The sequence below is a fragment of the Daucus carota genome, chromosome 9 (assembly GCF_001625215.2).
Source record: "Daucus carota subsp. sativus chromosome 9, DH1 v3.0, whole genome shotgun sequence".
Taxonomy (NCBI): Eukaryota; Viridiplantae; Streptophyta; class Magnoliopsida; order Apiales; family Apiaceae; genus Daucus; species Daucus carota.
The window spans coordinates 28,859,256-28,872,517 of NC_030389.2; positions in this window are offsets into that span (position 1 = coordinate 28,859,256).

The window sequence follows — 13,262 nt, forward strand, 5'->3', positions numbered from 1 at the left end:
ATTGATTGTTTTTAATATATGGATTTTAATTGATTGTATTTGATTTTGATTTTATGTGGGTTCTTGGTAAATTGCCATAGAGTTGATATAATTTTTTTACGATTTAAGCACAATCCTTCAAAATCTCATTGATTTTGGTGTGATTTCAAAAAACATAAAATACACTAACCAATCCCACAAAATCCCTAATTTTTTTTAATCCAAAAAAATCCATCAACCTTCATATTTTAATAGATTTTAAACAATCTCAATTGAATATCATAGGATTTTTAAGCATAATTTGAAATCCTAATTGAATACCACCAGTAGCATAATTTAAAATCTCAATTGAATATTCCAAGATTTTAATAGATTTTAAATAATCCCAATTGAATACACTCGGATTTCATGGATGAAAAAAATCTTTTAAAATCCCAATCGAATACACCCCCTTAAAGTATAATATTCGTCCTAAATTATTCAAGTATACTCTACAAAAATCTCGTAGATTATGTTCGGGAAAAAAGATAACAATGAAGAAAATCATATATTTGATATCCACCAAAAGAATTCAAGTATACAGTATACTCTATCAAAATCTCGTAGATTATACTCCACAAAGGAAAAATAATTATGGAGAGGTAACAATCCCAAATTCTCAAGTATGTAATTATTATTTAATAACTTTATTTTTTAATTGTCAAAAAATTACTATTTATGAATAGGCGTGATTAATATTTATATTAACATAATTAATCTTTGATTAAAGTTACACTGACGCAAGAAATATTTAATAACTTAATTATATATTTTAAGTACCGTGACGAGGAAATAACAAGTGCGCGCGATAATAATATTTTTTATTGATGAGGTTACGAGATACACAATTATATATATATATAGGCAAGTGATCACATAGAAACCAAAGTTATTCTAGAAACTAGAAACCATTCCTTCTATTACCGTTTATAACTACAGAAATCACAAGTTTATATGTTGTTAATCACTATTTTATGCAATAATATCATCAATTTTATTTTTAATAATTAAGATAATTTCCTTATGATTGTTATTAGTGGTTGATTATTGATCATCAATTATAGTTGTAGGAGCTCCATGATGGTAGCAAATGAGGTGTGTGGTGGTGGTAGATAGTCATTAGTAGTCACAAGTTATGATGACAAGGAGCAATAGGCAAATCATGGTTATAGTAGTGGAAGAGGTTGATAATGATGCAAGTAGTTTCATTAATGTAGTGTGAGTGAAGATAATGATGATATACATTATATATATGTGTATTTATTTATATATCTATATTTTTCACATTTCTTATATATAACATAGTGATATATGATATCCAAATTATTGATTTATGCAGATAAAAACAGTGGTGAAAAATTGATCAGCGACTAGTTTCTAGTTTCTAGGCTAATTATTTTGTAGTGGAGTAAGCCCATATATATATATATATATATATATATATATATATATATATATATATATATATATATATATATGTATGTATGTATGTATGAAGGGTAGCTAACTGGATCATTCATGTACATTTGATATTACAATAGTCAAATACATGTGTTGCGTAGAGTATTAGAAAAATAATTATTTGTAATATGATAATAAAATTTATAAAAAATAATTTTGAAAAACTAAAATAATTTTAATTTATTAATTATTAAAATATGATATATTAAAATTCAACACCTTAAGGGACATGATGAGTTTGGTTTGTCAACATGGCGTTTTCACGAGCCTCCTCGTCTAATTGCATAGGTTGTGAGAGTTCTTGAAGAACCTCCCCCAAACCCAAAAATAGCTACTATTTTAAATAGAAATGACAAGCCCGTGTCACGGAGGATAAAATGACACAAGTTGCCGAATAGAGCAGAGACTGCTGCAAAGGCCGCAAGGTTTTCCGAACCATACATAGCCATTAATTCTTGTGCTGCATTTTATCTGGGACTCGAGTGACAATGCGATATGTTTTGCTGAGTTTGAAGTTATTTGCATGGATTGTTTTAAACATAGTCATGACTTCTACTAAGTAATCTTCCATGATCATTTTTTCTTGATATCAGATCAAATTGAAAGCAGGGAAATCATTAGTCTCGATGTGTACCTTGTGAAATCCCATGCCAGCTCCTGATTGTATTCCCCACATGACCGCTTTGAAATTAGTCATGTAATGCATAAGGACACAAGCTCCCTAGTCCCAATAGTCTCCTGCCATCTGCATTCATGAGAACACGAACCCGTAGGAGTTGCTGTTAAAGTCACTAGTTCATATTGGCACATTGTCAACTCTCCTAGATCAGCAGACCATGACTTTGTGGCTCAACAGTAAATAGCCGCATCTCATTTATTAGCTTAGACATTTACTATATGTTATTTCTGTATAAATATGTTCATCTCCTAAAAAAATCCTAAAAAAATATTCTATAATGCAAAAAGTGCAGCAGCAATGATTGCAATAATGTCGGCATTAGGAGTCACCACCATAGTCATCATTCCAAAAAGAGTGCTGCATAAAAGGGTGAAGAAGGTGAAGAATACATACCAAAAGAATTTCACTACTGTCCAATCAAATCCGATCATTGCATAAACGATAATACTATACATAATACACTCCAACTTGTGCAAGAGCATTATATGGTATTTCTACCAATACCTTTTTAGAGAAAAGAAGAGGGACTTGCTTAACATATATGGTACAAATAAGAAAATTCAATTTATCCGGGAACGTCATATCCACCTATATATTACATGTGCAAAGGCATATGGCAAGACGAGTACATTCATGCCGGTCGTTTTCCATAAAAGACGGTGCGTTTGACATCCACTTCTGGCTGCACTGACGTAACCATTTTCGGAACCGCTGATTTCTCATGTCTTCATCATTGCTCTACTCCCTCATTTCCCCTCCTCTCCTGTAATTTCTTCGCAGGCACAAAATATGTACTTGTGTGTATATATAAAAATATTCAACAAACTGAGTTAAAGCTTTTGGTTTCCGTCTTTATGGTAAAGTTCAATAATTAATAGTGAGATCTTTCAATTTATGGCGGGAATTTCAAGTTTTCAAAAGAACAATAAGTACTAAAATCCTAGAAATTGATGAAAAATACAATAAGAGATTTAGAAGACACGTCAGCCTCTTGAGATCCTCCTTTATATATAAGACTGCCTTGCCAAGATCGTAGTTATAGAAGTCATATAAGATTGGTGTCACAAATGCCTGTTGCACAAGCAAAAAGAGTTGCCTTCAATTTTTTAAAACCATCCAATGCTTCATCTTTGCTTTAATCATGTACACCCACATAAATCAGCTGAAATCACTACAAGCAAAAAGCTAATAGACATCAGTTTCTGGCCGATGTCTTTAGTTTTTTAGACCGATGTTGATGTCGGTGATGTCTATTCTAGACATCAGTCGACAACTGATGTGAAAACCTTACTCACACATCATTTTTTTACTGATATTCAGATGTCTATGCCACCATTTCTTACAAAATATATAACTTTTACTTAAGTTTATACTAAAGTTACTTGCAATTTAAGACATATAACATGTAATTACACTAACTAATTAAAGGCTTGAACATCAGGTTTTACACAAGAAAGTGATTTCTATTTTGTTTTAAACATCACCTTGTACTGATGTCATTGTCTCTATAGACATCGATTCTTTTAGAAAATAACTAATGTACTTAACAATTTTTCACATCGTCTTTAGATGATGTCTATTTTTGTAGAGACATCAGTCTTTACAGAAAAATTGTGATGTGCATTCTTCCAATAGACATCTCTTTGAGGTGATGACTTTATTATTTTTAGACATCTGTTTTAAATCAAAAAAACTGATTTGTATCTTAGTTTAAGACATCAAAATTTGTTGAAAAATCTGATGTGCTTCTTACAAATAGATATTACTTTCTACGGTTATATTAAAAAAACTAATGTCCATCCATGCACAAACAGAATTTAAAAAACTGGCATCCATAATATACCATCCTGAATATATATTGCACCATCCACAATACACATCCAAATCTACTTCAATCCAACCAAACAAATTCAATTTGCAAAACCAACAACAATTCTGCCATCAACCAACAAACCAACTACTACACAAAGCCAACTAAGATCATACGTCGTTCAATACGCAAAACAAACTACTAAATACTTAAGCATATGCAAACCACTTATCATTGTACCCATTCAATCCACAAAAGCTACCAAAAAACTACTAGTTACTGTATATCAAATTGTTCACGGTAGAAACCTCCACTTGTCCGCAACCAAAATGTTTAGACAGTTGAAACCTCGACTGCTAAGAAAGTACTGGTCATATGTGGTCCTGGCAGAACTGGAGAGCCTCAATACGCACTTCATCAAGCTGCTCCTCGGTGTAAGAAACTCGACTCTTGGCCAGCCACTAACAAATTCATGAAAATTGATAAGTGCACGTATATAACTAAAAGGTATCTGATATATATATAGCAAAACAACTATGCATACCTTTGAAGTAAAACTTAATCTTGTGTCAGCGATAATTTCTTTTATGTAACGCATGACTATGTAACCGCATTCATGGCCACCAGGTTGTTTGGGAGATCCCTATTTGAAAAATTAAAATTACACCACAATTAAACTACTTATTAACTATAACTATGTACTCAAATGATGAAGTGTAAAAGTACTTACACTTAAAAACTTTGCCTTAGCTGGCTTGTTGCTCCTACCAGTTTCAGAATTAAACGTCTTAATCGCGCTGCATATACAATGTACACGGTTTCAGAATTGACATTTAATTTCCATCAAAATGTTAATTAAGAAAAATAAAAAATTACCTTGATAACACTTATCAAGCTCTGGAAATTGTGTTGGGTGAGGGAGCGGATTGAGAATATATATTTCGCCTTCCCAAATAATAGTCAGAATCCAATGCATACTGTTTTCATCAAAAATTATAAACATTTTACAGCAGATGTTTCTTATACAAGTTTTTAATATAAGTAAAATTTAATAAACAACTTACTTCTGATTGTGTGGCCAAAAGAACAGCCGATCCGGGTTACCCTCTTTCAACCGTTCAACAATGTATTTTTCAAAATTGGCATTTAAGTGATAAGTGGATCCCGGGTCAATAAATACAAATGTCTCTGCCAGTGTTTGTTGTTCAGAGATCTCATTATGCAGGTGCCTACGAAAAAGAGTGCAAACATTATAACTACGAACAACTAGAAAATTAACAGAAAAAGAAAAAGAAAATAGAAAATTAACAGAAAAAGAAAACTTACGCCATGTAAGCTGCAAGTACAACTTGTCCTAGCATTTTAAACTCCAACAATGACAAGATATTCTCATCTATCAAGTAAACTGTCTTTTCATGTCCAAACACATCCGGATCGCATACAATCTTTATCGAAACGCCTGTATTTTTCATCCAGATTGTTGCGTGTTTGTACAATAAATTAAAGCCTTTCGGCACCTTTGGACTTGGCTTCACACTAATGAACTGCGACTTAATTTTCTGCAACTGATCATTCTGATTTTTTTGTGCACTTGGCCGCAACCTATCTTTCTTCTTAACCTGTAGATAATCAAACCATAAAAAATGTCAAGTATACACATCACATATATATTCCTACTACGAATCAAAATTCAACATCTCAAACAAAGAATTCACATACCACTGCAGTTGTGTAGCTGATTAATTCCTCAGGCCATGCTACAAAAGAGCCAAGTGCATCGCGGACTGTCACCATTTCACCACGTATCGGCACCGGAAGCAAGGCATCTGGTTTGATGAGGCCGTCGACAGAAACACACTTATGGCCATCTGGTATATCAATTCCATGAACTTTTTCTCTATCCACGCTAGGATACACCATACCAAATGCAACTTTATTTTCTTTCTTGTCCACAGATAATTCACAAGATCTTTGCCCCTACAATACGTAAATGACCAAATTAAAAAAATTAAGGCAAAAAGAATTTATAAATTCAGGAAATTATTTAATTAAATACAAAAAATTCAGGAAATTATACCGAAACTGCAGGAGGTGTAGGCTTAGGTTGATCATACATGACACATTCCTCATCATCATCCACATTTTCCTTTTCAAGCTGTGGACTTTCCTTTTCAGGCTGGGAACTTGCCTTTTCAGGCTGCTTTGGGGACTGAGGACCAACACTTGAAGCAAACATTGCCTTTAACTGAGCAATCTCTGCCTCAAGAGCCTGCATCTTTTTATCCGTCTTTTCATCCCTTTGCCGATCACGGGCCATCAACTCTTCCTTTGTGATTCGAATTTTTTTCTCTCTCGGCAGCTTAAAGTATTGTTTTGGGGTTATGTACCCTCCAACAGCCCGGACCTTTCCGGAATGCTCTTGACTCTCCAAAGCTGTGGTAAGAACATCTTCAGCTCCATAGAACTCTAATTCACCTGCCTTTTTCTTTTCCAACAAATCATCCTATTGACATAAAAGAAACAGAATTGGTCAAAAAATCAAGAAATTTATATTTTAATTATAATTGATGGCCCTACTAGCTAGTATGCAAATATAATTTAGAAAGCTTACAATTTTTTTGCATACAACAACAAATTCATCATCGACCTCTGAAACCTCGTCGACCTCATCGACCTCTTTAACCTCTTCAACCTCATCGACCTCTTTAACCTCTTCGACCTCTTCGTCAATTTTTCGCTTACGAGCCATTTTCATTAAAATGGCTCTATCTGGTTCGACACCTGGCTCCAACTTGCCTTTTTTGATCTGTTAAATTGCATTTTCCATAAAAAGTTGTTAAGTTGTTAAAATCCATGATAACTGTGGAGAGATAAAAGTGTTCTTACTTCATCTTCTTTTAAACCTATATAACCCTTCCTGGACAAGCGGTGATGATACTTTCTTTGAGAAACCCTGTTGTTTTGTGCTTCATTGATTTTCTAAGAACAACATCAGCAAATTAAATGTCATATATGTGCAAAATAGTAAAGTGAATAGAAAATTGAGTAGCAAAATTAAGAGTGCAACAAATTATACCGTCCAGGCAGAATTTGTCCACTGTTTCACAAATCGCTTCCAGGTGGACTTGCTAACATAAGCATATCTCCTTGGTGGCTTACTCAACTTTTTCTTGTCTCCAACAAATGGCAGCACAAACTTCCTCGTCAAATCAGTTTTAAATTGTCGCCATTTCGAGCCAGCAGACTTTAAGACAATGTCCTCACAATGTGGACCTATTTTAAATGTCGACTGGAAAATACACAAATAAGATATGAATTTTAATATTACGTTAAAAATGTGAATATAGAAATGCATTATTACAAACTAAAGCATTATTACAAAGTACCTGAATATCCATCCAAATCTTCGCTTTTAATTCAGGATCAACCTTGGGCCAACTCTCAATATCGATTGGAACTGTAGTCCTGGCCAACATACCGATGTAGGACTGCAATCGGGCCCTTGTTTCCCCGTTAGGCATTCCATACTCATCACAAGTGACTTTAGACTTTTTCCCATGAGCCTTCTTCACAATTACTTTGTACATTGCGCATACCCCGCGCTTACCTCCAGATTTTTTTACAACAGTCCCAGTTGTGTTAACAGTTAGTTGCTCTGATCCAGCTTGTTGAGGTTCCGATGCCTGCAATTCTTGGTTTTCTTGGATTTGTGATGCTGTGATCTCATTCTCCAGCAGTTTAGTGTCTCCACTTGCATTACCAGCCTTCTGTGTTTTCCTTTGCTTTTTAGGTGCCATGTTTCAATCTGCACAAATAACACACACACATTATAAGTCCACAGTAACTCAAATAAAATGCCAAATTCAAACAATATGCATATTTCAAACAATATGCAAAATTCAATCACAGCTATAATGTAAAATGCAGAGAAAATTCAAACAATTACAATGCAAACAATTCAAACAAGTACATATTGCTAAATTTAACAGATACAATTCAATCAAGTACATATTGCTAAATTTAACAAGTACAATTCAAACAAGTACATATTGCTATATTGCAGATGACTATATTGCTAAATATATAGACACCTATCACTGCTTAACCCAAATCCCCTCTACATCTTCTCTTTTATTACTAACAGTTGCATCAACACTAATAGTAGGGTCACATATCGGGATATGGCAACAGAACGGGGGAGGATTCCACGATATCTGCTCTGGAACATCTTCGTCATACAGGGCATGATAATCTCTAGTTGTCGATGATAACACAACTGACCAATGAGCATCACATGGATCCTCAACATAAAATACTTGGTTGACTTGATCAACAGAGACATATTTGTCCTTCTTGTGGCCTGGTCGATTGAAGTTCACGAGTGTAAAGCCAATATCATCGGACTTGATACCTCTATCATTTGATGCCCATGTACACAAAAATAAAGGGGCCTTGAATGCGTGGTAGTCTAACTCCTATATTTCTTCTATAATGCCATAAAATGTTAAATCACCCTCTATAGGATTTATATCCTTAGCACTGGACACTTGGACTGTCCTAGCAACTAATGACACGCCACTGTTTTGAACTACCCTAGCATTATTGATAGAGCATATATTTATATATGTTGTTATATGATTTTATTCCCATAATTTTAGTATTTTGTAAATAATCGGGATGTTACTAATTGATTATGAGTGTTTAATTTCAGCCTTTCAGGAAAATAAATATTCCTAAAGTTGGATTAAATCAAGTTTATTTGAGCTTAATCAAATGGAAATTCGGACTTTATGGATAGCCAGCGCACCAAATCTTATTTGGGCCGTAACTTGAGTTCCGGACGTCAGAATTGGGCGATTCAACAGCCCACGCGAAGATATTGGAATTCTCTACAAGTTTAAGGTGGTCCAGATATCAAAAGCCAACTGGATCAGCCCAGAATCAGGCCTGAACAGCAGCCTACGAATTTCAGCATCAGAATCCAACCCGTTTTAGGATATTATTTTATTTTCTTGTAAATTAAGAAAACTCTTATATATATTAGGGTTTGATAGAGATTAGAAACAACTAACTTGTATCATATAGAATAATTTAGAAATAGCCTTTTTAGAGAGAAAAAGGAGAGATCACTTGTGAGAGAGATTGGAAGGAGTGAAGGGATTCATCCGGACGTCAAGCACTTTCGTCAAGTTGTATTCTTCGTACTTATATTCTTACACTCATGGTTTGTGGTATAAATATATATTTGTTTCATCTTATCATGAGTATCTAATCCTTTGATCCAAGAGTTAGGTAGTATTCTTTGGCTTATTATGTTTGTTTAGTTGGATTGTGTTTTCTCTTGATTTGTTAATCTGTCATTGAGCGCTTTATACAATTAAAAGAGTAGCTAACTTTTAATTGAATCTCTAGGAGTTATAACGAATCGGGAGAGGAGTTATAATTCTAGTACATGATATGATGGACACAATTTGAGTATTAGATCGGGAGATTGATATGAGAATTGTGAGACATAAAATCCTTGGTTCTTAATAGTTTACAAGTGTTCAGCGGCGCCAATTTGTTGTCGAGTATTTTGAAGAGTATCGTTCGCAGGGAAGGACTGATATCAATACTAATTTCAAATCTCTTATCTCTTGCAATTCAGAAGTGTGGAGAAGAATTTGGTGATGTATGGTTATCAACTAATTAATATAATAAATAAATAAACTATATAATAAATATGAGAGAAAACAACCCAAGAATTAGAGTTCTTCAATGGCTATCATGAATGTCTAATTTGTGTCTCTTGTTTGCTAAAAACATCCTTCTAATATTTATAAAATCCTCTCCCAAGGTAGATTATAATGCCTACAATTATCCATTAAAAGCCACTCCCATGGTCAATCAAAGAACGCTTGTAAACTATTAAGAACCAAGGATTTTATGTCTCACAATTCTCATATTAATCTCCCGATCTAATACTCAAATTGTGTCCATCATATCATGTACTAGAATTATAACTCCTCTCCCGATTCGTTATAACTCCTCAAGATTCAATTAAAAGTTAGCTACTCTTCTAATTGTATAAAGCGCTCAATGACAGATTAACAAATCAAGAGAAAACACAATCCAACTAAACAAACATAATAAGCCAAAGAATACTACCTAACTCTTGGATCAAAGGATTAGATACTCATGATAAGATGAAACAAATATATATTTATACCACAAACCATGAGTGTAAGAATATAAGTACGAAGAATACAACTTGACGAAAGTGCTTGACGTCCGGATGAATCCCTTCACTCCTTCCAATCTCTCTCACAAGTGATCTCTCCTTTTTCTCTCTAAAAAGGCTATTTCTAAATTATTCTATATGATACAAGTTAGTTGTTTCTAATCTCTATCAAACCCTAATATATATAAGAGTTTTCTTAATTTACAAGAAAATAAAATAATATCCTAAAACGGGTTGGATTCTGATGCTGAAATTCGTAGGCTGCTGTTCAGGCCTGATTCTGGGCTGATCCAGTTGGCTTTTGATATCTGGACCACCTTAAACTTGTAGAGAATTCCAATATCTTCGCGTGGGCTGTTGAATCGCCCAATTCTGACGTCCGGAACTCAAGTTACGGCCCAAATAAGATTTGGTGCGCTGGCTATCCATAAAGTCCGAATTTCCATTTGATTAAGCTCAAATAAACTTGATTTAATCCAACTTTAGGAATATTTATTTTCCTGAAAGGCTGAAATTAAACACTTATAATCAATTAGTAACATCCCGATTATTTACAAAATACTAAAATTATGGGAATAAAATCATATAACAACATATATAAATATATGCTCTATCAAATATCCCCACACTTAGTCTTTTGCACGTCCTCGGGCAAATAAAATAAATAACACTAACACCTAATAGATATATACCACTTCCGTAGGTGATCACGGTTGCATTTGGCATATGCAACAAGCCCTTTAAACCCCTAGGCAGCCCTAGTGGACGAGTAAGGTCTCGTGAGGGCCTATAGCGAATGTACCCACAAAATTCATCTAGCTCATGTAATAATAATATAGATGACCACAAGAACACAAGCATGGGGTGCAACTACATAAATGCAACTAATAAATGAATATGTATGGATCCCAATAATAATAATAGTGTATTCCAAGTCAGTGATAACCATCAGATTATGCAACAAGTTTAGACACATCAGGCTCACACCGCAACAAAACCACTTAGTGAACACAAGTACAGAGTGTGCGTGTGTGCTTAGCTTAACGACATGCTCTTGTTTGAATCAAGAACAGAGACACACCAGTTTCAACATGACAAGTCATGCGAGTTAATAGCTCCCAAGTTGATTACTAGAATAGATCTTAAACACTTCGTTACTTAGAACTAGCTATCATTCAAGTTTACAAGGGATTTCCACGTCTTCTTTTTATTTCTATAATACTACTATATATAATTTTTTATTCTTTTTTTTTTCCACATGCCTGGTCTAAGGTCGGGACGCTCCTCAGGGTAAGTGAGTTACGACCACCAACAGACTTCACAAGCTCTTTTTTTTCTTTTTTTTTTTAAAGTCAAGTAATTCTCCAGTAATCAAGGATAATGAAAAGTCACCAAGAAAATTATATTTCTAGTACAATTGCACTTAATACCAGCACAAGTACATGGATCGTCCCTTTCATTTTTGACACTCATTGATCTCAAAGGAGTGCTTGATACTTTATTGATTTTTTCTTTTTTTTTTTCTCTTTTTTTTTTGAAGAAAACATTTACACCCCACAATCACCTCAAACTCAAGCATTTACGTACCAAGCTCAAAAGGGAATAGTCAAAATTCTAATCATCAACAAGCGGCTACCCCTCAAGAAGCAAGTATATCTAAGTCTCAATTCAATATTTAAGAGCAAAATAAGCTTGTGTCAATAAATAAGCTCTGTACTAGTGACACCACATATGTAACATCGCTAATATGTGATCATAGCAAGAATTAATCAAAAACAAGCTGCACATAGTATCATCATAGGTTACTAACTTGGACTATTACATGGGATCATGCTATGTTATGTCATGCAATGAAACATGTTATGCAACTATATGAACTAATGTATGCAATGTAAGAGGTCTATCCTAGCATGATATGATCATCTAACTATTTTACAAGGCTAGAATTATTTTTGATTATTAAATTTTTAATTTTTTTTCTTTTTTTTAATCAATAACTTAACACACTATTGAGAACACATCCCCACACTTGAATGAGTCAATATCCTCAATGACACACTAATATTACTCCTATAAATAAAAGAAAAGTAAGAATACTCCCCTATGCATACACATGAAGTGCCGTTTGAAAAATAAGCGAAGTGTGTTGCTTCCAAGTCGATGCACCGCGGGCACCTTAACCATGCCCATGGTGCAAATCATTCTGCCCGGACTTCATAAACTGACCTTCTGGACCTTAAAATCCGATCTCCACCGTTCAGAATTTAGATATTAGTGTAAGGAAGATGCTGTCCAAAATTCAGGACGATCCGACCGTTGGAACTCCGGGAAACGCAAAAACAATGCAGCTGATGCAACCAGAAAAATTGCTGCGAATTTTTTTATTTTTGCACCTGTAACAACCACTTCAAACAAACACATCAAGGTAACTTGTGGGAGTAAAAACAAATCAAAATCTACCTAATATTATAATCATGGGTTGCCTCCCAAGAAGCGCTTGTTTATTGTCATTAGCTCGACTTATTCACACACAGGTAACAAAACTAATGTGGTGAAAAAGCAAATAAATGCACATACCTACGAATCAATAATATGATTATGATGTGCAAATATATCATTGATCCACAAACATATAGGAAAATTTGTATGGACCACACTTGCTCAAGAGACCTCGAAAAATCAAAGTAGCTAGAAAAGTCGTCAGAATAATCATCATAAGTATGACTCATAAACTCCACCCAAATTGGATCCTTATATTCTAAAGCAAAATCATCAATTAGCACATCCTTCTCAATTAGAATTGGATACTCATCAATTTTTATCTCGTCTACCAATTCATTAAGCACAACATTATCTACTAAATCTGGCAGAATTTCAGTTGTATCCAATTTTTCATTATCAAGCACGGGACAATTATAATCTAAGAAAGTAGATTCATAAGACACAAAATTTTCATCAATTGCTAAATAAGTATCATGACAAAGTGGGAAGTCGACACAAGGAGGAATCCTAAAACAACCATTATGCATCACAAGTTGAACGTCCATAATAAACGTATTTCTTTTAGCATTCTC